Consider the following 25980-nt stretch of genomic DNA (forward strand, 5'->3'; position numbering starts at 1 on the left):
GGATATCTTCTTTGAATACCATTAGTTGACTTTAGTACCATATGACCATCGGGATATCTTTGTGGTCCCATGCATTAAACCTCCATACTGATCAGGCATGGAAGCAATCTATGGGACATTCTAAGATACACAAATCCTCATATGGCGCTTTTATCATACTGTCTGGTATTCATAATCGATAGAGATTGAAGAGATATCAACTATGTGCTGCCGCACATCTTCTAGAGAGAGGATACTTCTAGAATTCTCACAATTGGAAATTTCTGATAGGAACAGAAGAAATGGTTCTTACGATTTCACCTGTAAGTTTTACCTTACACTTAATATCTGGGGTTCTTACGGGAGAGTTTCTAAAAGTTTGCTAAGCTTATGGTCTTATGAGAGACTTAGCGGTATCTGAAACCAACGTAACTCTTAGCAATAAAATCTCAATAAGGGATTTATCTGGTGTCATTATTAACGTGAAATACCTCTAATCATTCATCAGGAGGGTTAAACGCCTCAATTCTTAAACCTTTTTAACTTAGCTATAAAATCCTTGACAAACTTTAGGGCAGTCTCAGCTTTGACTGGTTATTTAATCTATATAACGTGAGTAGCTAAGGTAGATCCATAATGGATTTATAATGAGTAGGCTTTGAAACCTTAATGTGCCCTCTTATTGCCGCTACTAACCACCAATAATTATTGTATTAAGCTTAGGTTTTGGGTAATTGGAATAGGGTATTATCCCAGCCAATGAATTAAAAATTGCGACATACTGTCGACAGTTTAGAACTTCTACGGTGAGGGTCAGAAAATTCTTTTTCCATCTTTTACCATTTCGATGCGAATAATAGGTCTTTCTAATAAGGTCCATCCCTTAATGTATAAGAGGATCTTTCTTGTGGACTTCATTAATGTCCTCACTAATCAAGGGTGTTGCCATCGAATGGCTGTGATGCATATCTCACCATGTTCCTTTCAGCGTAACCGCTGACACACCTAATGGTTTCTACTTCATCCAACATTTTCCTGCAATTGACGGCCCCTTGCTACTATTGATGTCTCTTGACTTCCAAGAGACGAAGTACTTTTAAGTACACCCCAAAAATAATGGGCTCCTTGCCATATATGCCTTTGTTGGGTTTATTCTTCGTATTTGAAGTATGAATGAAACTCTTCTCTTGAGCAGCGACATGTGTTTTAGAGCAAACAACATTTGGCCTCTTGAACCTTTTCATGAATTTTCTTATAGCCTTTCTAACAGCTGCGTTACTTATAGTTTTGGCGATTAACTCCCTTAATATTGAGGTTCATATTTGATGCACCATTAACATTTGTCGCATTTCTAGCATCGCGACTTTTGTTTGTCCCTTCTGAGTTTCCATACTCATAGCTTTGGTATTAAATACCAAATTCATCAGGTACATAGGCAATCCATACCATGTGTCTCCTTGGATTGTCAAAGGCTCACCATAAGGAGTCTTGTTAACTACTTGCTTCTTATCACCCACAATATGGGCTTAGCTATAAGATGACAAATCCATTCCTATCACTATGTCGAGTCCCCCTATTTCAACGGAAACAAGGACATTGGAAAAGAGTGGTTCCTAATGGATATAAAACATCCATCTAATATTGCTGAAGCAGTCTCTGAGGTACCATTGACCAATCCTACTTTATACTTAACGCTTAGAGTTTTTAACAGGCAGATTTAATAATTTACAGAATCCATTGTCTATGAAAGACTTATCTGAACCTGAATTAAATAATACTCTAGCATGAGCGTTATTGATAAAGAAAGTACCTGTTGTGACATTGTCATCCTGAATAGCCTCTTGAGCATCCATTTGAGAGCTTCCAGCTTTGGTCTTCTTAGCCTTGCCAGACTTCTTGGTTTTATTAGGGCAATTAGTTTTGATGTGCCCTTTTTCATTGCAACCATAGCAGGTTGCGTCTCTTATGTCTTGGCACTCCAAGGTCCTGTGTTCCTTGGACTTGCAGATTCCACAGGTTAGAGGCTGAGATTCAAATCAACATTTCCCGAGGTGGTATTTCCTACAGGTTTTGCATCTGGTCTTTTTACCTGACTGCTGGTTGTCCCCCAATTCCTTGCATTCATGGGTCTTGTGATCCATCATTTTACAGATGGCACATCCCCTGGTCTGTTCATATATACATTTTCTGAAGTGCTTCTTCTTCCCGCAGATTTTACGTTCGGGTTTTGCCTCCTTTTGCTTGGACTGGTTATAGTTTGAACCAGTCTTATCCTTTTTATATCCCTCATTTGGGGTATCATCGCACTTTCGCTTATGATCCTTCAACGCACGCTCCACAACGTTGTTTACGGCTATATCTATCATAGCCTGTAACTCGGTGCCCGTTAAGTTCAGTTTTGCATCATCATTCTGATTGACTGGATGATTGTGAGCTTCAGAGGAGTCAGCCATGGTGAAGCTTTGAAGGCTACAGACCAAATAGTAATAATTTGTTTAATTATATAGGGAATTGTCGAACTTTAATAATTAAATAGCAATGGTGCAAAGAAACCATATAGGCCAATAGATAGTATTTAGTTTATTTGATTATGTTTTGCCTAGGTTTTTAAATAAACCATCTTTGCCGTTTTAAACGGAATATAATCCTTCATATTTATTAGACAGGGGACGTAAATCACGACTGTCAATGTCGTACCGACATTTTATAGCACAAGGGCTTGTTCCATAGGACTTTTGATGGCACAGATGCCTTGTCACTAGGGAAACTTTTAAAACATAATCAATGATTCCTTTGGATCGGAAAATTTCATATTTCATTGTCTTGACATGAAGTTATGAAATAAAACTATCTTTTTCATGTATACATCTTTGCTCATAGGTATACATCCTAAATGGATGTTTAGATGTGTATATCATGTCCGATGTTTATTAGCCATGATTCTTATTGATCATTAGGCTAAATGAGGGGTTTGGAAGATTTCTAATATAAGGATGACAAGTGTGATTTTATCGCATCACCTTTGTCAGGAGTGTTAACATGTTTTCAGATGTTAACAAGGATCTGAATCTCTTTTAAACAGGTTTTACCATCTTAGCCAGGTCTTTAATGACATTCAAGCTAGGTTATACCCTTTAAGATTCTCTTTTAGCATGTATACTGGCAGGAAAGGAATGATATTGATTTTATTCAGGATTTTATAATTATTCTAGATTTAATTAAAATATAACTATGGCACAAAAGGCCAAGTCATAAGGGCAACTTTAAATTATAAACCATGATTTTGTAGAATCAAGGTATTTAGGCTTTGAACGTTGTTCATTGCCCTTTTCTTGACAGGGAGTTGTAGGCTACGACTGTCTTTTATCCTATATGACAATGAATATGGCCCATAAGTATTACATCCTTAATGGATGCTTAAATCATAAAATGAGAAAGGATTTCAGGAGAATCCGGTATAAGGATGATTTATGTGATTTTTATCGAACCATGTCTGCCAGGAATGTTAACATATTACAGATGTTAATCAGGGATTTGAATCTTTTGAATAGGTTCTACCATCTTGGCCATGTCTGAAATGACATCTAGGCTAGGTTTTACTTTTAAGATTCTTTTCAATATTTAACGCGAAACAATCCTAAACTGAGATGTTAATGAGGATCTGAATCTAATTGAGGAACTACCATCTTGGCCCTGTCTTAAAATGACACATAAGCTAGGTCTTGTCCCTTTTTAGATTTTGCCATTTTATTATAATGGTAGATCTTATAAAAGGAATGTTATTTTAATTTATTTCATATATTATATTCATATACAATGATATAAATGAAATTTAGATAAAACATTCCAATGATTTTTAAAGGAGGTACAGAATTGCCCTAAGCGGGACTTGAAAGAAATAATGTTGTCCTTGAAGGGACAGAAAGATAAAAATGCCCTTATAAGGACTTACTGAGGAAACGAATTTTAGCAAAAGGAGTTTCTTCTTCATTTTATTTCTGAATGCTTTCTCCTTGGTTGCACGTTCATCCTGGTCGCAGTATGAAGCTCGGCCTTTCCTAGGCTTCGAATGGGGAGAATTTCCATTACGGCTTCTTTGTTTGGCGATGTATTAGAATATATAGAATTGAAGGCAAAAATTCTCCGAATAGAGATGAGAGTATTCCTATGTTAAGTCTAGACTCAGAATATCAAGGAATGTGCTACTGTGTCATTGAGATTAAACACAAAAAGGCTAGTGTTTAATTCACTCAATGTTGGCTCTGATACCAACCTGTCACACCCCGATATTACCACGCATTACCGGTGGGTCCGGTGGGGAGTATCGTGACGTAGTTGATATCATCATAGTCAAACAACACAATTTAAATGCACAGCGGAAGCAAAAGACAAATATATTACAAACCGATATAAAGTAATATCAAGGTATTACAAACGGAAAGTAAAGGATCCACAGGTGGATCAAAGATAAATGAAACATTGTTCAATAGACTTTAGGCATCTTAAGCTTGCGAGACTCTTTATTGATGCTAGGAGTAGCCAGCCTATTCCGATTAGTACCTGCACTTAGCCTTTTTGGAAAATACGTCAGTTTTCACTGGTAAATACAATTTAACTGACTCATTTTGAAAATGTTTAAGAAAATTGATTTGAGTGCCAACGACACAAAATATTTTTATAACTTGGATAATTATTTGAATATAAAACTTGTAAAGAATTACATGTTTGTTATGCGTTCAGTTGCCCGGTTCGTGTCGGGTTAAAGACTAATAGACACACCACAGGTATAATGCCCACAAGGTTATTCCTTTAAGTGGGACACCAGTTTTTACATATGCAGCTGTCACACCCCCAAAATCCCACACGCGGAGTACCACCGCTTGGAGGCGTAACATGACCAGGATCAAGCCACCAATCATATCGAACATAGCATTTAACAATAAAAATAGATAATATAATTCATCATGACATGATTGATGTTCAAAACCAAACTTTGTTTAAGTAGCGGAAGCATGTAAATAAACCCAACATAGTTAATAGTTTGAAATGTCATAAATGTTTAGCAAGCATTCACTAATCCCTGTCCACAACGACCTGCTCCTCCTTGTGCAAGCTCCATATGTACCTAAGGTCCTGCAAGGCATGCAGCAGAAAGTCAACAACTAGTTGAGCGAGTTCACAGTTAATAGTTCAGTAACAGTTCAGTAATAGTATTGTGTGAGTAGTATGTTCGTTCGTTATGTCATATATCATATTTCCATCGCGGCCTCCCAGGCAGGTATGCGAAGATGTTAGGGGATGTTCCTCCCAAGTATTCTAGACTAGGTTTATTAGTATCGCGGCCTACCAGGCAGGTGTGCGAAGATTAGTATGTTTAGTTCGCGGCCTTCCTAAGGCAGGTGTGCGAAGTCAGTCATAATATCGCGGCCAACCCTTGGCAGGTGTGCGAAGATCAGTTCAGTAAGTGTTACTAGTCTAGTCGTATCATATCGTTCGGTTCTATCAGCTGAGTATGTACAATAATTCAACAAATCCCATTCCCACCCGGGAACCCCATGCCTTGGCTGTGTGAACTCACCTTGGGTTTGCTCGGTATGCTAAGTATGTGCCCGAAGTAAATCAATCACGTCCTAAATACGTACGTATGCATAATCAGTTTATATCCCAGTTGTTCACGTATAGGTATAATCACAGGAGTACTAGTATGTAACCGTTATCACATAAGCCACGCACAACACTTAACAGTAGTTAGATATCTCGGTTAACAATTAATAGAATTAAATCAGTTTACTGTGCAAAATATCTAAGTTGACGAATCACAGGTTGGCGAATCATATTCTGTTTCGTCAACTACTCTTTGACGAAATACTATCTTGTTTCGTCAACTACCCTAGGCGAAACACATCTTCTAATTCGTCAAACCCCCTTGGCGAATCAAATCCAGATTCGTCAAACATTCCAATTCGCCAAACAATCTATTTCGTCAATCAATCTATTTCGTTAAGGCAGCAGTTACGTCAAACATACAGTTACACGGAAATCATGCAGTTAGGTACAGAAACCCTAATCATGGTTAATAGCCGTCATCATCATCATCAATCATACAGTATCAAACAGCAGTTCATAACACCATCAATCAGTAACATACATGTAACCCAGAAATCACACGGTATCCAACAAAATCATTGATTTTCTTTGATTACAATTCATTGCATCACATAATCTCATAATCATGTGTTAACCCTAAACCATTTAGGTTGGTCTTACCCAGAAATCATAATCAACAATCATAAGCAAACCAAATCTAGATTCTCAGGAATTAAAATCCATAGCGTATATTCTAGTAATATCAATTTATCAAGTAATCACGAACATAACCGTTATATAGCATTTACCCCATCGTTTTCAATCAAAACAGTTAGCAACGGACATAATTAAATCAATACGCAAAGCTTAAACACTAACCACAAAGAATGGAAAAACGACTAGATAGATTCGGGTTTCCGGGAACACACGACCGCCGTTAACAGGTAACAAGAAGCTCTAGGGTTTCGCGTTTGCAGAAAAGTGAAGAGTTGAATAGGTAATCCGGTATATAATCACATAATGGGCCCTTACTGGGCTTTTGGCGAAACTGGGCCGGCGAAACAGGCTTTGTTTCGTCGGATGGTTCTTGGCGAATCACAATCTGATTCGTTGAGATGTTGTATGGCGAATCACATATGATTCGTCAGGTCCGTACTGGTTTAATCAGTTAAGTTTTCATGCTACATTTACACGACTAACACATTACTTTGCAAACACAATTCGTTTCATTATAACATAACGTGTGCAGTTACAAGTCAAACAAGTCAAACAGTCAAAGTCAATGGTCAAGGTCAACGTGCATTAAATACAAAATGAAAGTCAAAAGTTCGAGTTGTCACATTATCCCCAACTTAAAAGAAATTTCGTCCCGAAATTTGGTACGTACTCACTGAGGAAGCTAGATAGGTTGCATCGTTCACTGATTTTCCTGGGGTGTCACAGCAGCTGTCAGGTGTACGCTTACACCCCGTGCTTAGGTCGTGGCCATTTCATGAATGATGCGAAGGATATCCAGGACATGGTCATTAAACTCCCAAAGGCGTAAAACAAACAAAACAAATTTTTAAACGGGTCATCTTGATAATACTTAACCACCAATCGATTAAGGTCAAATGCCCGACCAAGCGGTATTTTATATACCGTACCCCAAGCCCGTATAAGGGAAAATAGTTAAAAGTATTTACCTGAGCAAATTTATACAATTTATCCCAGCTGTATACCACCAAGCAAGTACAGATAGCTTTTACTGGGCTCCTAAATCTGGAATGAAGGTTTTTAATAACCTATTAGCTTCCTAACGGGTCTTTAATTAAGCCTAAGCTTAGACCGGTTAGTTTTCAAAAGGAAGACACGGTTCAACGCATGATAAAGCGAAGACCGGTTTAGAATGTGGTTTTGACCCGACAAGCTTGTATGCTTGTTTAATATGGGTAATTTAAACACATTCTGAATTTTGAGATAAAAACGACATGGTTTGACTCATTTCGGCTAATATATGCAAACTAGTTACATACGCAGATCCGAACGCGAAAAGTGCGTAACGAGTAACCAAATGAGTCATATACAAGTTTCCTAAGTTAATATGCCCTAAATATGTTGTGATATTAGTAGGATACCTTCCATTATGCCCAAAACGAGTTTCAGACCAATTTATGCCCCGTAGGGGTATTTTGGTCATTTTAAAGGTTATAAGAGAGTTTAAATATCATTCTGAGTTACAGGTCTGATTAAATCAGTAATTATACTTAATTTAATAATTCATAACAGTAGGGTATCATATATATGTGAAATTTATTAATTATAACCATACTATGCATCGTAGGGGCATTTTGGTAATTCCACATAGGCTTAAAAAGGGCAAAACAGAGAATCTGAGTTTAAAACTTTTGCTTACTGTTAAAATATAGAAATTTACTGAAAATATCAGTAGGCATCAACCCTTATATATTTAAACTAGTTTCGATACATACTATGCGTTAAAAACGCTTAAAAAGGCGATTTGGAGCCATTTCCGGGTTTTGTATAGACAGCTGATATTTTTATTATTCCAGAAGGCTCAAATTTTATTTATCATATTAGATCAGTAGAACAAGGTTTGGGGTTAAAAGGGATTTGTAAAACTCATCTTATAGCCCAAAAGGGCAAAACCGACAATTACCGAATCAAGCCTAGAACCCTATGTTATGCTCAGCTTAAAAATAAATAAAAATCTTTAAAAATCCCAAAATATTATTTTATATCAGTAGGTAAAAAGTTTGGTATCAAAAATTGGGTTTAGATAGGATATACGCTAATTACGCCGTTTAATTAATAAAAGGCTTTCTAATTACGCTATTGAGCATAATTCCTAATCTAGACCTCAAACTGATGTCAAATTTTAGGGACAAGTTTATAAATTAGTAATAAAGATTATTGTCATCTCACATTTTCAAAATTCTCGTTTTAGGGTCAAAAGGCATAATGGTCAACATTTAGGCATTTAACGGAAACATGCATGAACTAGGATTTCTATGGAACCAAGTTGTATAACCTTGGAGGGTTATACTAACTTATAATATGGTCCTAATGGAATCCTAAGGCATATCTAAATTAAGCTAAATCGGGTCAGAACTGAAAGTCAAAGCAAAAGTCAACTTTTGCGACTTTCGGTTCCGAACCGAGCCCATACTTAGAATTGTCGGGTTGAGTCATGCTTAGGCATGTTCAACTAATATTTACCAAGTTATTAAAGTGAGAAAACTGATTTTATGCCTTTTATATTAATAGTTGTGTATTTTATTTAAAACTAACCCGTTTAACTTTCATTTGACCCGACAATTTAACTAAGTAAACGTGGTAATTAGGAGGTGCCATTTTGGAGGGTTAAACACATACCTAATTACGGACACGTAGCCATGTTCGACGCTAACAATGGCTCAACCGTTTAAAAGTCAAAGCGTTTATAGAAAATGCTTGACTTTCGGTTATAACCGCTAAAATTAAACTAAGCATGAAAGGACAGATACAAAAGGTCCAAGCAAAGAGGGAATTGGTCTTGGATGTTCAGGTATGAAGCACAAGGGCCCCAACTTAGAACAATGAGATCAAGGTGTGAATGAGAGCAAAAATCAAGTGGGTATTTATAGGTTTTTGAGAATGGTTAGGATCGTTTCTCGTAAACCGTGATCAAATCTGAGCCATACACCTCTTACCCATGGTTTTTCATTACAATGGCAGCCCCTAGAAAGAATTATGTGAGTATGAGCAAAACCACAGCTAGTTTTCAACATTTCTGGAACTAGGCAAGGTATACGGACCGTAAGGGTCCTGTATACGGTCCGTAAGGACCAGTACAGCATACCAATACTTTCATTTGCTGACAGTTTTGGCCCCTGCATTTCCAATTGTCATTTCCGACACATCTAAGACCCGTTAAACCAATTTTAAGGCTCTAAAATGATGCCTAAGCATAGGGAACATGAAACATGCTCAAAAATATGCCGGATGTCGGTTCGTTTGGTCGTATGGTCCCGTTGTTCGGCTAATTACGACGAAACACGGACGGACGCTAAAAACGATCCAAATTACGCGCCGAATACAATTTTATCGAGCCAAACACTAAAATAAAATATTTTAGTGCTTACATAAGTTTTTGGGTGTCCGGGGATATTCAGAATGCAAGATATGCGCGAAACTGCAAACTTGTGCACTTTTTGACACTCTTAGTCCCTGCATGACGTAAAAGTTTATTTTTGCGCGCCAAACACCTCCAAGCCTATATCTAAGCTATATAAAGAATAAACAGGGTATGTTTAACTCATGGACATATTCCGGAAGGTCAGTTACCATACGAATCGACCTACTTTTGCAGTTTGACACAATTAGTCATTTAATTGCGTAAAGTAGCGCAAAATGTCATTTAATGATATCCAAGCCTTCCATGGCCCATAATGGGCATTCCCAAGCATATGTTTAAATATTACTATGCTCCCATTCACTTAAATGGTCACCGACAGGCTTAAATTCAAAAGTTGACGCTTTAGGCCCCTCTATTGCGCAAACTTGCGCATCTCATCATTTAATAGCATTGAAGCCTTATCTAATCCATATTAGGCATTCTTGGAGATATTATTAAACATCACGATGCTTCGGGTTCGCTAAAAGGTCATTCAGAGGTATAATTAAACATATTGACACTTTTAGTCCCTCTAACTTGCAAAGTTGCGCGTATCTTTACTTATAGGCATAAAAACCTTAGTTGGCCAATAAATGGCATTCCCGGGAGTATAATCAAATATCATGAAGCTCCCGGTTTGTTAAAAGGTCACTCAGAGGTAAGAATTAACATGTTGACACTTTTAACTCTTCATTGCGTAAACTTCCGATTAATTACGCAAACGGCTACACTTAATCATCAAGTGGCACATTTGTGAATATAATCATCATGAGAGGTTATGTAGAAACTTATTTTAGTATGCTAACACTTCCAATCCTTTCATAATCAAAGTTTTCGATTTTTCGAAAAATTAGTTCCTTAAATTCAGTATTTGACTACATTAGGGTTTATTACACGTGTCAATACATCATTGGACGTGATTTTACGAGGTGTTACAACAACGCAGCGGAAAATGAACCGTAAAATTTCTTTCTTTTAACTGCTCTAACACACTTGAATACCGTTTAGGTCAACCCTTTTAACATAAATAAAACATTAATCATTTATTTAATGTAACTATGTTAACAAATAGTTACAAACAACGTGACCGCTTTCCCGTACAATCCATGATCTTCAACTCGACCCTCGTTCACTTGTCCATCATGAATATCTGACTAACCTGCGGTCACCATATATAACCAACACGTTAGTACATGGTGACATCATATATAATTTAAAACATATACTTAAAAGGCTATATCGCATTCTAATTATGTAAGGTATTCCATTGAACCATTCTCTCAATTTTATTTACTCGAGTCCGACATCAATTCCTCGAGAGTCTGGCGTTCCCATACCTACACTTCATTTCATTCTCAATAGTAACATTGTTAGGAATACGTAATCTCAAACATGTTGAAAGCCCACATCTTCACATATACGTATACCAGTGATCTACAATCATTAGATTACAACACGCATATACACATTTATATATCTAAGTACATTCATATGTATCCTATTCATATGTGCATACATACAAGTTCACACTACTTACACACGCTACAGTTCCATATCTACATACATGCATACAAGTCACATTCACTTATTCGTATTCAAATATCAAACTTTGAACATCGCAAGCATCTAAAGTTGAGCCTTACCTACAAACATATCAATAAAAATCGATGCAGTTACAAATAAACATAACCGACTAAATTCCAACAAACATGATGAACATTCCATTAAAATGACGAACGTTCTATTAATATGATGAACATTCCATTAACGTGATGAACATTCCATTAATATGATGAACATTTCATTAACATGATGAACATTCGATTAACATGATAAACATTCCATTAACATGATGAACATTTCATTAATATGATGAATATTCTATTAACATGATGAACATTCCATTAACATGATGAACATTTCAGTAACATGATGAACATTTCAGTAACATGATGAACATTTCCGTAACATGATGAACATTTCCGTAACATGATGAACATTTCAGTAACATGATGAACATTCCATTAACATCATGAAAATTCCATTAACGTGATGAAACTATCATCTTAATTTACATTAAGGATAGACGAAGTTCATATGAACTTACCTTGGTACTTACCCTTACCCGTAACTTCTTACATGGTTCCCTATATACAACATACCAAACTTCATTTATAAAATAAGAAGTGATTCCGGAAATCACTTACCTTAAGCGTCCGTTTCGTACTTGCTTCCTCGCATCCTTCCCGTTAGCCTTCCACGCTTCCACCCACCTTGACATGATCCTATACTTTTGTTGATGCATGAAATGTCTGTTGAGTACGTCTTCATGAAGTCTGGAGTCAAGAAAGGTCAACAGGGGTCTAAATGTCAAAATATGTGTAATTGTATAGTGGTTCGCTTTTATGTACAGTTGTAGAAGAGATCCGCTTATAGGGTAGAATCAGGTTCGCTTTTAAGGTCATGTTAGGTTCGCTCATGTTACAATGTTATAGGTCCGCTTATGTGTCAGGTCGTATAAGTGAACCAGGTTAGGCTATATATAGTTGGTCAGTCTGAGCGGATCTCAGATGCGTGATTGTTCTCTGGAGCGAAACTCTGTCAAAATCTTGTTAGAAAGCAATAAAAGTAGTGGAACTGAAAGGACGAGCTGTTGTAACCTTGTATACTCTGTTTCCGCCTTTGTATATGAGGATGAGCTACCTTGACTGACTTTTCGGGTCAAAACAACGGTCCAACAAGTGGTATCAGAGCTCAGGACGAGGAGTTCATACTACTACAGCTTATATCTACAGAAATCTCTCTCTTCTACTCACTTTCTCTCATACTTTTTCGATTTTCAGTGGTTCCTACGGTTGAAATTGTCTGAAAATGGAATATAACGTGTAAAACACACTAATAACAAACCCTAGAAAGAATCAGGTTAAAATTCGGACTAAAAATGGTTAAAACAGGGTAAAAACCAAGATTCGCTTTTACGAACAAAAGAGGTTCGCTTTTTCGGAAAAATTTGATTAGATTCGCTTGAAATTCACAACAGTTTCGCTTGAAAATAACCTGTTTGGTTCGCCTTTTCAGACAAAATCACTGTGAGATTCGCTCGAACGGACAATTACAGGTTCGCTCGAACATACATTCTGGTCCGCTCGAACGAACAAGTGCTGGTTCGCTCGAACATCTGGTCCGCTCATTTGAACGATTACTGGTCCGCTCGAAAGGACATTTTCTGATTCGCTCTTGTGACATTATTGGGTTCGCTCGAACTGTGATTTGTTTATTGGGTTCGCTTATTTGAACCTTATTGATCCGCTTATCTGTCTTCTGTACAGATAGATTCGCTTTTGTGTCCTGATTTTCAAAAGTTTCGGAAAATTTTTCTAAGTGTTGGTTAATTTTTCAGGTACAATCAAAATGGAAGATATTTTCATGAATCCCTTCAGCGACATGTATGCTTTCACAGGGAGTTCTGGAAACAATGACACCTCTTCAAGCAATGCAAACAAGAGTCCACCGAAAGAAAGAAAGAAGGAAGCTTGGGAGTCCGAAAGCGCATTTGGAACATTTAACAAACCTCCTAAGCTGATGGCTATAGAAGATTACAGCAGGTGGGCAACAAAGTTCGAAGACTGGTTGATGGCATTCGCTTTTCCCAGTTGGAAGAGTATGAAGAATGGTTATGCCGAGGGAAAGAAGAATGGTGAAGCATTGAGATCGGTTGATGAGATTGATAGTTTTGTGGCCGAGCAAAAGTGTGTGGCATTATTGTTTCAATCGGTGCGGGAAGACATCATTTAGCTGATACATTACTCCAATGCTAAAGATTTGTGGGAGAAACTCGAAAAGAAGTGTCTTGGAAGCAAAGAGATTGTAAAGAACAAACGAAAGCTTCTTAGAAAAGAATTTGATCTTTTTGGATGTCTAAAGAATGAATCAGTGTGTAAAATGATGGAGAGGTTCGGTCATCTGAAACTAGAGTTAGCAAGACATGAAATCAAGTTTTCTGATGAAGAACTAGTTGACAAATTGTTCGATTCATTACCGGATGAAATGGATTGGTGATACTATGCACTAATGTTGAAGAACACGATTGCTCCGGAAAAACTGACTCCAGATGTGTTGATTGAAAGACTTGAAAGTCATGAGCTAGAACTGAAGAAAACATATAAAGTCAATAATTCATCTTATCAGCAAAACCTGGATTTGTACTATCCGAAAAGCTTGATGCCGAAAGCTACTTCTCCAAAAACTGCATTTTTTGCTGAGAATGTTTCTCCAGCAAGCAAAGAAAGTCAAAGCAGTCCAAGCAGCGGAAGCCACAGTGGTTATCACGGTGGATCTTCGTCTTCTGAAAAACGTTCTGATGCGAAGTTTTCTTGTAACATCGCAATAGATCTGAAGAACGCACAGAATTTTGATGAGGAGTCTGCTAAGCAACAGATGGTCTTTTTGGCATCTGTGTTAGAATCTTATGAAGGGTTGGTGGCTGGTAAGATCGGGAACACAAATCTGACGAAAGAAGATTACGATAAGATAGACCCCGAAGAAATGGAGCTTATTGACATTCGTTGAGCGATCGCAAGTGCTGTTCGACGTGCTCAGCGTTTCATGGAAATTACCGGGAGGAAGACGATCGGTGGTCCGTCTACAAAGCTAGGGTTCGATAAGTCAAAGGTGACATGCTTTAAGTGTAAGCAGAAGGGTCACTTCAAGCGGGAATGCAAAAATGCGTATGCAGATGAGTCAGAGAATTCGTTTCGAGATGACTACTACAAAAAGGCAATCTATCACCAGAATAAATCTGAGCCGCCCAGATTGAAGCAGACTGAAGATAACAGAGACAAATCAAGGGCTCTGGCTGTGATTTACGATGATGAGGGGTACGATTGGAGTAAGGAAGTTCTACCGGAAGAAGATGCGGTGGGTTACTTCGCTCCATTTTTAGTCAAATAGTGAAGGATATTCGATTAGTAATGAAAAAAGGGGTGGAGGGGATCCGTATATGTTGTTCAGGTCGATCAGAAGGTGTAGAAATAGCTAGAACTGAATGCGAAAATTATGGAAAAACATCTAGTAATGTATTTAACCAGACATTCATGGCAAGTAACGATGAACCGATTCCGTGGAAAGATAATCGAACAGAGGTTCAGAAGTATAAATACCAGAAGATGATTGCTGAAAACAAGATTATCAGACTTTCTGGTATATTTCTGGAGGCAAAAAGAGCAAATAGATGGGATCCAGATAGAGAGTGCTACCTTGATAAGTATGGCAACATCGTGATTGATGACAAAACGCTAGATATCGAAGCCATCATCAAGGAGTACAAAGAAGAAGATGAATACTGGCAGCACAAGTGGTGGGGAACGCCAACTGAGAAGATGATTGAAGAAGAGAAAGAGAAAGAGAGAAAGGAGAAAGAGGAGAAAGAGATGAAAGAAAAAGAAGAGATTGAGAAAGTAAAGAAGGTTGATACGGGCTTGATCGATACTACGCAGAAGTTGACGGAAGAGAACCTGGGAAAAATGGTTGACAAAGTGCTAGCTGCGAAAGCACTTGAGGTAGACCCTAATTCTGTTACTGAGTCAAAGGGGCTGGTCAGTCAAATTGTGTCAACAAATGCGTCAGGTAACAAGATTGATGGAAATGCTGACTGCAAAAATTGCACCAAACAATGCAATTTTTGTAGCACTGTCACGTACCTTAACAATGAGAAAATCAAGAATCTGACAACGAAAGTTAAAAGTGTTGAGGATCAGATTCTCGGTCGTGACAAAACTGTAAAAGCTTCAACCGAACTGGTCAAAGATTTAACGGCTCAAATTGAACATGATAAAACTGAAAGTGAGAAAATAAAATGTGAAAATGAAAAGTTAATTCTTGAAAACCGTCAGATTTCTGAAAAGTTTGAAAAACTTAAAAGTATTGTGAAAGATAGTGATGATCGAAATGGTAAAACGTTTAAAGAAAACGAACATCTGAGAGCTGTGGTAAGAATAAAAGAAGAATCAATTAACAAACAACTGGATGAAATTGCAAAATTGAAACTTAAAGTTCAAGAAGCTGAAATTGAAAATGAATGAATTCAGTTGAAGTTAAGCAGCTATAGCTCAGCAAGCTTTGTTTTGCAGCACATTGTTCCCAAACCCATAGGGAAAAACAAAGCTGGCGAAGATGTGTTTTCTGATGGAACGGGTATAGGTTTTCACAAAGTTCCACCGCCGATTTTGGATAACTACACGAAAAAGCAATCAGGATTTGGTTGAACTTGAGGAAGAAAGTGAAGTTAAACTTCCTGAGAACATTGATGTCACGTTCACATCTTCCAATGACGACAGTGTCCAAAATAATATTGTAAAATGTGTTGTTGAAAACGTGCTTAAATCAGACAGTGACACTTCCGAGGAGGATGGATGTTTCTTGGACAAATACATTCTGAAACAAAAGTCCAAGAACAACTTAAATGATGAACCTGATCTTATCATGTACAAGATGTCGGGATCGGATAAGTTGTTTTCGGATTCAGAGTTTCCGATCGAGAATGTAAACAAGAACAAATTGACAAATGTTTTCAAACTTGTTGAAATCGAGTTGTCAGCAGTGAATAATTTGAGTCGAAAGAAAGATAGGGTTTATAACAAGAGATCTGTTAATCCACCACGTTTTTACAATAACAACAGAAACAACTGGTCGGGTGGTTATCAGGGGGGTAAACCGTATCAGAAAAGAAATGTTTCAAACAAGAGGTTTGTCTAGAAGAAAAAGTTTGTGAACAGTTCAAGTTCACTTGCTGATGAAGAAAAAGAATTTTTTTCAAAATCTAACAAAGAATTTTTTGAGAAGAGAGCTTCACAGGTTCAGTCTGAAGGCACGAGTCGAGTAGCTGATACTCGTACTTGTTTTAGATGTGATAAGGTTGGTCACATTACACGAAAGTGTACTTATGTGAAGCCTAAGACTGAAGTTGTGAAAGTTCAACAGAAGAAGGTTGATGTGAAGGGTAAAGCACTGATGTTTGTTCAGTAGAAGGTTGTTGAGAAGAAAAATGTTAAAATTGACAACTTAAAAGTGAAAAATGAACCCGTAAAGAAGTCGGTAATTAAAAATGACACATTTTACAAAAGGGTTGCAGTAACTCAACAGGTGTGGAAACCTAAAATTGAATCAAAAGTTGAGAAGAAAGTTTCAACTTCTGAGGTGAAAAAGGCTGAAGAATCAATGACGGTTGATTATGATGCAAATTTTCCACCTCTCAAGGCTGAAAATTTCAAAATTCAAATTGCGAGAGTCAAGGTTGCACCTAAGGCTGATGAGGCCTGGGTGGACTCGATGTTTGACTAAACAGTTTGAATTGCCGGAGCTTCCTGGTTAGCGAAGCATGAATCGGCATCTTTCTTGAAGTTGTTTAAATGATGATTTGTTATGTGCAGGATCTTCCAAAACTTGTATCCAGGTGGATCATGGATAGTGGAGCATCGAGACATATGACAGGGAAGACTGCATTACTGTATGATGTGAATAATATAAACGGTGGTTACGTGGGTTTTGCGGGTAATCAAGGAGGAAGGATCATAGGTGAAGGAACGTTATCGAATGGCATCGTAACGTTTGAGAGGGTTAACTACATCGCTGAGCTGGAGAACAACCTGCTGAGTATCTCCCAGATCTGTGACAGGATGTATACTACTCATTTCACCGACAAAGAATGTTTGATCTTGAAACTGGGATTTGTGGTACCTGAGGAATGGATCATCATGAGGGCACCAAGAGTCAATGATCTGTACGTGTTGGACATGAGCGTCGCTACTACAACCACGGGTCAGGCTCATTGTTTTTTGTCCAGAGCAACGGAGAAAGAATCACGGTTATGGCACCGAAAGATGGGGCATATTCACTTAAGGAAAATGAATCATATGGTGCATAACGATTTGGTCACAGGAGTGCATGTCAAAGGGTTTCATCTAGAAGGGGAGTGCATAAGTTGTGTCAAAGGCAAACAGAAGAAAAAGTCACACCCTACAAAGCAAGTCAATTCAGTTTCAAGACCTTTGGAAAGACTTCACATGGATTTGTTTGGTCCAGTGAATGTCAAAAGTATAACAGGAGATTCCTACTGCTTGGTCGTGACTGATGATTATTCCAGATTTTCTTGGGTTATGTTTTTGAAATCCAAAGACGAAACGTTTGACAGCCTGATGGCGTTGTTTAAAAGAATTGAGAATTTGTACCAGAGGCCTATTTGTAGAATTCACAGTGATAATGGTACTGAATTCAAAAACAGTAAGAGGGAAGAATTTTGTGACGAAAGAGGTATACTGCATGAGTTTAGTGCTCCGTACACTCCGCAGCAGTATGGAGTTGCAGAACGCAAAAACTGGACGCTAATCGAGACAGCCAGAACGATGCTTGCAGACTCTAAGTTACCAATTAATTTCTGGGCTGAAGCTGTTTCTGCTGCATGCTATACTCTCAACAGAGTTCTTACTGTAAAGAAATTCAACAAGACGTGTTTTGAGCTAATCAATAACCGCAAGCCGAATTTGAAGTATCTAGAACCGTTTAGGTCACCCTGTACGGTTATAGAGCCTAATGGAAAGTTTGGTCCGAAGAGCATTGAGGGTATCTTTGTTGGCTATTCAAGTCCTACACGACGTGTCTTCGTTCCAAGTGAAAAGCGGATTATTGAAGCTGCAAATGTTGAATGTCAAGGTTACACTATGCCGCCACAGAATCCTGGTGATTCATGGCGTTATCATTATGACAAACTTTGGGATTCGTTTGACATGAGAGAAGAATCAGAGGAAGAAGAAGATTTCTTTGATGAGCTGGATATTTTGCGAGAGTATGAGTCGCAGCTCAGGTTCCCAGCGGAGTATTCTAGAAGACCTCGGGAAACTTCAAATGATGATGAAGCAGGTCCTAGTAATGCTGGTGAACATGATGAAGAAGTTGCTCCTGGTAATCAGTCGGAGGTGAATGATGATCAAGAAGCTGATAACATGCCAGTATTTGACCATGGTGATTCAGATCTTGAGGGGGAGCAGATCCAGTTGTCAAGTCAAACAAATCAAGTTGGTGAACAAGATGCAGAGCAGAATGTTACTAATCTGGAGGGAAATGTAGAAGTTCCAGGCGAAGTGATGCCGCGAACTCTTTCTTATCATCCAGAGGAGTTGATCATAGGAGAATTGCAATCGGGCTTTCGCACGAGACCTCAAATTGAAAAGGGCTTAACATGTTTTTATACTACAGTAGCACCTTACAAACTGAATTTTCATTAAGTTGTTTTATCTCGCAGGTCGAACCGAGAACTTACAAAGAGGCGCTTACTGAAGACTCTTGGGTCATAGCGATGCAAGAAGAGTTAAGTCAGTTTGAAAAGTTGGGGGTGTGGAAGTTAGTTGATTTGCTGGATGGTCAAAGAAAAATCAATATAAAATGGGTTTTCAAATGTAAAAGGGACGACAGAGGAGTGGTTGTAAGGAACAAAGCTCGACTCGTTGTTCAGGGCTTTAGTCAACAGGAGGGGATTGTTTTTACAGAAGTCTATGCTCCTGTCGCACGACTAGAGGCTATCAGAATTTTCCTAACATTTGCGTCTTGGAAGAATTTCAAAGTATATCAGTTGGATGTAAAGTCAGCGTTTCTTTATGGGAAGGTCAAAGAGGAGGTTTATGTTGGTCAGCCGCCGGGGTTTACTGACCCAATCCACAAGAACAAAGTTTATCTGCTGGACAAAGCGTTGTATGGTCTACATCAGGCGCCGAGAGCCTGGTACGAGACTTTGTCTCAACACCTACTCGCTAACCAGTTCATACGTGGAAAAGTGGATGCCACTCTCTTCACTAAAGCCGTTGATGGTCATCTTCTGATAGTACAAATTTATGTGGACGATATAATTTTTGGGTCAACAAATGAGAAATTGTGCAAAGATTTCGAACAGGTGATGAAGCAGAAATTTGAAATGTCATCAATGGGGGAGATGAAATTCTTTCTGGGTATACAAGTTGAACAACTTCCTGAGGGAATTTTCATTCATCAAACGAAGTACGTCCATGATATTCTAGAGAAATTTGGAATGTCAAGTTCTACTCCAGCTGCTACCCCACTTGCGACTAATCATGGGATTCACCCAGATCTCACCGGAGACAGGGCTGATGAAACGTTCTACCGTTCCATGATAGGTTCTTTGATGTATCTGACTGCTTCACGTCCTGACATCATGTACCCAACGTGCCTCGCAGCAAGATTTCAGTCTAACCCAAGAGCATCACATATGATTATCGTCAAGAGGATATTACGTTACCTGAAAAGTACTCCGTCATTGGGGTTATGGTATCCTAGGAAAGGCGATTTTACGCTCGAAGGGTATTCCGATTCGGATTTCGGATGCTGCAAAGTCAACGCGAAATCAACAACTGCAGGATGCCAATTCTTTGGTCCTAGATTGGTTACTTGGCAGTGTAAGAAACAAACATCTGTGGCGCTATCTACATGTGAAGCGGAGTATGTTTCTGCTAGCAGTTGCTGCTCTCAGATCCTGTGGATACAGCAACAGATGCGCGACTACGGTTTGCAGTTTCTTAACACACCTCTGTTTATTGATAATGAGGCCGCAATTAACATTACTAAAAATCCAGTACATCACGCTAAAACTAAACATATAGAAAATCGTCATCACTTTATTCGCGATTGCTTCGAGAAAAAGTTGATACGAATTGAGAAAATCCACACTGACGAACAAAAAGCTGATTTGCATACCAAAGCTTTTGATAAAAATCGGTTTCAATATTTGTTAAAACTTAATGGTATGAAATTGCTTTCGGTGTCGGATGGAATTGTGAGCGTTGATGAGAGTACTGTTGCGGATGAAGACGAGAAACAATCTGCGATGGTTTGTCGGTTTTTTACGTGTTTTGGTATTTAGGGGGAGATAGGTAGTTGTACATAGTTTATTTTCATAAAAATACAAAAACAGTAAAAAATGCAAAAATACAAAAACATGATAAAATTGAAAAAGAGCTTGTGTATATAGGGAAAATGATAGTACATCAGCCAGACAATTACAGTATGCTAAAGATTTGGAAAGTCAAAATGAATTAAACAATCTCACTAACGATGTGTCGATAGGTTTTCGCACATTTAGTAAATTCATTCGGGATATAAACCTAAAATTTCAAACTGGTGAAATTCGTGGGGAACACTACTTGGATATATAGGTAACCCCTGAAATCTTGTTTGAAAGGTCCCATATTCTGAGATACTAGGTCTTTATACTCAGTGATATCTGGGGTATTATTCCAGGACTTCTGCTGTATGGAAGTACTGACCTAGTCCCCGAATAATACTTTCTGCAAAATGCTTGAAATATAGCATCGCCCTCAGCAAGCTGATGAAACAATAAAATTGATAGTCGCTGCTGTTGTAATGCTAAAAGATCCTCTAAAGGGGACACACCAAAAGTCGAGCCGTCATCTCTCTGCTGAACGGAAGTTCTGACCTGAGCTCTCACGGTTTCGCACCTAACCCCTTACAGATATCATCTGTGGTATACTCACCTGTAAGACTGAATATTTGGGATTCTGGATACGGGAGTATATTCAAGAGGTGGGACACATGAATTGATCTAAGTTCTTAAGACACTTAAACTGTATCCTGAATAGATTCAAGTTTGTGTGAGAATTTAAGATGGATCAGTATATCGACAATCGAGGTGAATTGTTTAAGTCTGAATATGTAATGTAGCTTAACGGTACTTGTAATCTGTCTAAAAAGCTGATATGTTTCCCTGACACGCTCGCCAAAATTAAATCTGTAAATAGTTTTTTTTTCGCAATTTATGTTTTCTGTTATTTCATTTCTTAGTTTAGATCACATTAAAAATCCAAAAAGATTTTATTTCTGCTTCATTTTAGACAAACCAGAGTGGAAAGTTGATTGTCGGAGTCTAGGAAGATGAAGCAGATGCAGGAGATTCTGAGCTGAAGAATGAGGAGAGCTTACATTGTTGGAAGTTTGTTTGGTTTCAAAGTCACAAACAAGTTCATTAACTTGATACTTGTTATTTTCAGAAAAAGTTGAAAATGATTTTACTAAATCAGTTTGTTTCGTCAAAAAGATCAACCAGGGTCATTAAATTGAACTTGGTAGATTAATCAAGTGATCAGGGTCATTAACTTGAACCTGAATACTTGAGTGGATGTTTATAACTGATTGAGTGTGAGTTTTATTGATTGAAAAGATAGATTGTGACGTTATTGGTTGAGTAACAGGTTTGGAGACTTCATTATTCCCACGGAGGCAAATTGTCAAAACTTGAACCAGATATCTCAAGATCCCAGCATACTGAGAGGGGGAGTCTGTGAAAGGGGTAGTCTGGATCAACAGCTAATGGGAAGTTTGAAGATAGAGCTAGGAGACAGTTCTGGAACCTGTAAAGAATGCTTATGAAGAGAAGACAAAGTTGGAGAAAAAGACCATGACTGAAGACTACGGATCTGAAGACTGATAAAGACTATGTCAACATCCAAGGGGGAGTCTGTTGATGCATGAAATGTCTGTTGACTACGTCTTCATGAAGTCTGGAGTCAAGAAAGGTCAACAGGGGTCTAAATGTCAAAATATGTGTAATTGTATAGTGGTTCGCTTTTATGTACAGTTGTAGAAGAGATCCGCTTATAGGGTAGAATCAGGTTCGCTTTTAAGGTCATGTTAGGTTTGCTCATGTTACAATGTTATAGGTCCGCTTATGTGTCAGGTCGTATAAGCGAACCAGGTTAGGCTATATATAGTTGGTCAGTCTGAGCGGATCTCAGATGCGTGATTGTTCTCTGGAGCGAAACTCTGTCAAAATCTTGTTAGAAAGCAATAAAAGCAGTGGAATTGAAAGGACGAGCTGTTGTAACCTTGTATACTCTGTTTCCGCCTTTGTATATGAGGATGAGCTACCTTGACTGACTTTTCGGGTCAAAACAACGGTCCAACAACTTTCATGTCATTATGGTTACCGCATTATTAGCATACACGCACATTCTAAATTACATTAATTTCACATTCATATTCTATATTGACCTTTACTAGTCAATACCAACCACACAATGCATAAGATAACAATCACATCTTTTCATTCCACATAATTCTTTATATCGTCACATATAACATTTATTGATATAGCATGTGCCTTGCGATTTCCCTAATATTACATTTGTGGCCAAATGCCTTACTATGCTATTTATGCACAGTTGACTTTTAGAAAGTCAACTGTCCATTATATGAATTATCAACTTAAGCTCATACATTCTCAACATTAATAGATTGTATTACGGACATCATACACATTTCATACTCATATAGCAAAACACATATGATCATCTAGTTGTATGCGCACAAAACATAATCAATTCTTCCATACTAGTAATATCATGATTTTACAATTAACAACATTGTCCTAGCTTAGTTAACACACATAGCTTCCCAACCTTACTCCTTACTAATATACGCACTTTTTACACACTTAACACCAAATCACATATGATTTCATCTAACCATAAGTAAATCAACACATAATGTGCATCATATTACCCAAGCATAGAGTACAACTTCTAATGCATACCTCTTACCAAATCATATAATTAACCAAAATCCTACATATATTCCATTCAAAACATATTTCTCATGTTTAGTTATCACCCAATTACATCATCTCCACACATTATACACTTTCATCCATCATTTGCCATTTCATCTATTAATCTCACCTAAGCATTTCAACAAACACTTGGTGTGCGTACTACTTTCTAAGCACATTGTACAAGCATCTTATGCTCATCTTCCTACTTCTTGCCTTCATCAATCAAAAACAACTAAAATCAACCAAATTCCATACCATACTCAACCTATCTAATAAGTATTCATCACATACAACATACTACATCAAATTTTGAACAAGGATTGGACATGGATGATATATCCAAGTCACCATCTTCACCATAACAAGCGGGTTTCGCCTCAAAACATCGAATTAATCAAAATCATGCATAATCCATGTTCTATATGGTGATTCTAACACATATACATCATTAATTTCATACAATTTCGTGGATTAAACATAAACCCACTTCATACAAGATCACCAAATCTCAAATTACAACTTAGCACATGTTTGTAAGGTTGAGATGATGATAATTCTTCATTCATGCATAAGATTGGATCATAAATTCATCACCAATTTAGTGATTCTTGATGAACAAGGGTTTTGGCTCCCTTTGTGTTTCTCCTGATGTTCTACGCACACACTCATACCTAAAGTGCAGAATTTTTTGCTTCAATTTCCCTTTTATTGACCACTTCCATCAACTTCCAAAAATGTCATAATTGGCCCTTGTACTTTCCATTCATTCTTTCTATTTACTCTTTTATGTTAACTAAGTTAAACAACCTAGTTAAGTTATTTCATGACATATATCTAGTAATACCATGTTTATAAAAACTTTGTATTTTGGGGCATTACAAGTCTACCCCCCTTAAAGGAGGTTTCGTCCCCGAAACCTTTCTCCTCCTTACTAGACCAAATCTACTCTTACTTTTTCATTCTATTCATTCAAGATGCTCACTATAACACGAAAACAGTTGTGACTCATTAAAGAGGTAGTATTCATGCATAACCATTTGTATAGTATTGTTCTTGCCTTCTCAATTAAGCATAAGACTTTCATACATTTACTAATCATAGTGGACCAAATAATTTCCATCTCACACATGTGTCCTACATAATATTCCATTCTAGCGTTAGCCACATGAATACCTATCGTGAGTTTACATCGGTATTCTATTATTAGCATTCCTTCCGAGTACTTTCATGTATATACGCATATTGCCTACATTCATTCGGGGTTGTCACTATCTCTAGGTAGTTATTATTTCATTTTCGTTCATCTTAAGCAAAACACAACATCCCATTACTAATGTTTCTTCTTGTTACTTTCGTATCCACATGAGAGGTGAGCATATGAGTATATGCATACCATAATCATTCAATTTATCTATCGCTACTACAACAAAACTACTCTTTTCATACTTACTTATTTGTATTTGACGCGATAATTAAGCATCATTCGACAATTGCTATCATTACTTGTACTATGCACACCTTTAAGTCTTTCCTCAATTCATTTCATTCATATCACTTTATGATTAGCTCCCTTCATGCACTTACTCTTACCATACATGTAAGCATGAAGCGTAAGTTCATCGTACGAGTATTTAGCCAATACCCTAAACTTCCACTCAAGGCTTTTGAGATTTCCTTTTAATGACATAATTCTCTTCTTATATTGACTGCTAAAAGTCAAACATTCAATATCATACCATATTTATCCTATCATTGATTTTCTTAGCTCGTACGTCGTATTCAATCTACCAATTCATACCTATCTAACATGAGTTATACATTTTACTAACCTCAATCTTCTTGCATAAATCATCAATCTGTGATCCGGATTGGTCCACTTCTTCATGAGTCCAAGTCTGAACTAAACTAACTTCGACCATCCATGAGATGAGCTTCCGCATCGTGTACATTCTTTTCCAAATATATCTTGTTTAAATGTACATGGCGAACAAGCCTAGCATCAAAGTTAGCATTTTCTATCGGTACTTGTCATTATTACATTCTTTCTAATTTATTCTGTTTAGTGTTTTAAACACCCACAATTCTTTCATTTTGTTAATTATTTCACCGACCCTTTACAGTTGACCTTTCAAGATCAAACTGGCGTTTCTTAATTATCATGGATATAATGAAGTACACGATTGTACTTCTTTCCATTCATGCTTACATACAAGGACTTTAATACATCCTTTCAATACTTCTTGCAAAACTTACCCTTCCCGTCTATACTTAAGTTATCGTTTGGGTCGTAGCCCGTCATTCATTTTGATCCGCAAGAGTCATTTACTAATATATCTATCACGTAACTTGCTCAAAGCTTATTTCTTTCAACAAAGGTTTCTTACTACTACAATAGCTTTCATCGGCTTTACCTACATAGTAGATCAAATACTTCATGCTAATTTTTACTATTACTTGCTTAATAACTATCACTCGCTTTGTTTAACTGTTCAGAATCCAATTGTAAAATACATTCTGACCGTATGTCTACCAGCTACCCATTTCTAGCATATCCCTCCAAGTCACTTTTCTCTCGATTCAAGGCTATTTCATAAGTATTTCTCCTCAAATCTTGTACAATCATCATCACTAC

At 37.5% G+C, this 25980-nt stretch overlaps 1 long non-coding RNA gene across 2 annotated transcripts; it reads right to left on the reverse strand.

Annotated features, from left to right (window-relative positions):
• Positions 1–10759: 10759 nt before the first annotated feature.
• On the reverse strand, positions 10760–24071 carry LOC110917015. 2 transcript variants are annotated; one of them, XR_002580222.1, is made up of 4 exons: positions 23876–24071; positions 23697–23699; positions 11929–12011; positions 10760–10880 (listed from the first exon to the last, which is right to left on the reverse strand). It is a non-coding gene; the product is annotated as an uncharacterized LOC110917015 (long non-coding RNA). The 2 variants fall into 2 exon arrangements; XR_002580223.2 differs by having other exon boundaries at positions 11929–12006; positions 23876–24070.
• Positions 24072–25980: the final 1909 nt, after the last annotated feature.

The sequence above is a fragment of the Helianthus annuus genome, chromosome 16 (assembly GCF_002127325.2).
Source record: "Helianthus annuus cultivar XRQ/B chromosome 16, HanXRQr2.0-SUNRISE, whole genome shotgun sequence".
NCBI lineage: Eukaryota > Viridiplantae > Streptophyta > Magnoliopsida > Asterales > Asteraceae > Helianthus > Helianthus annuus.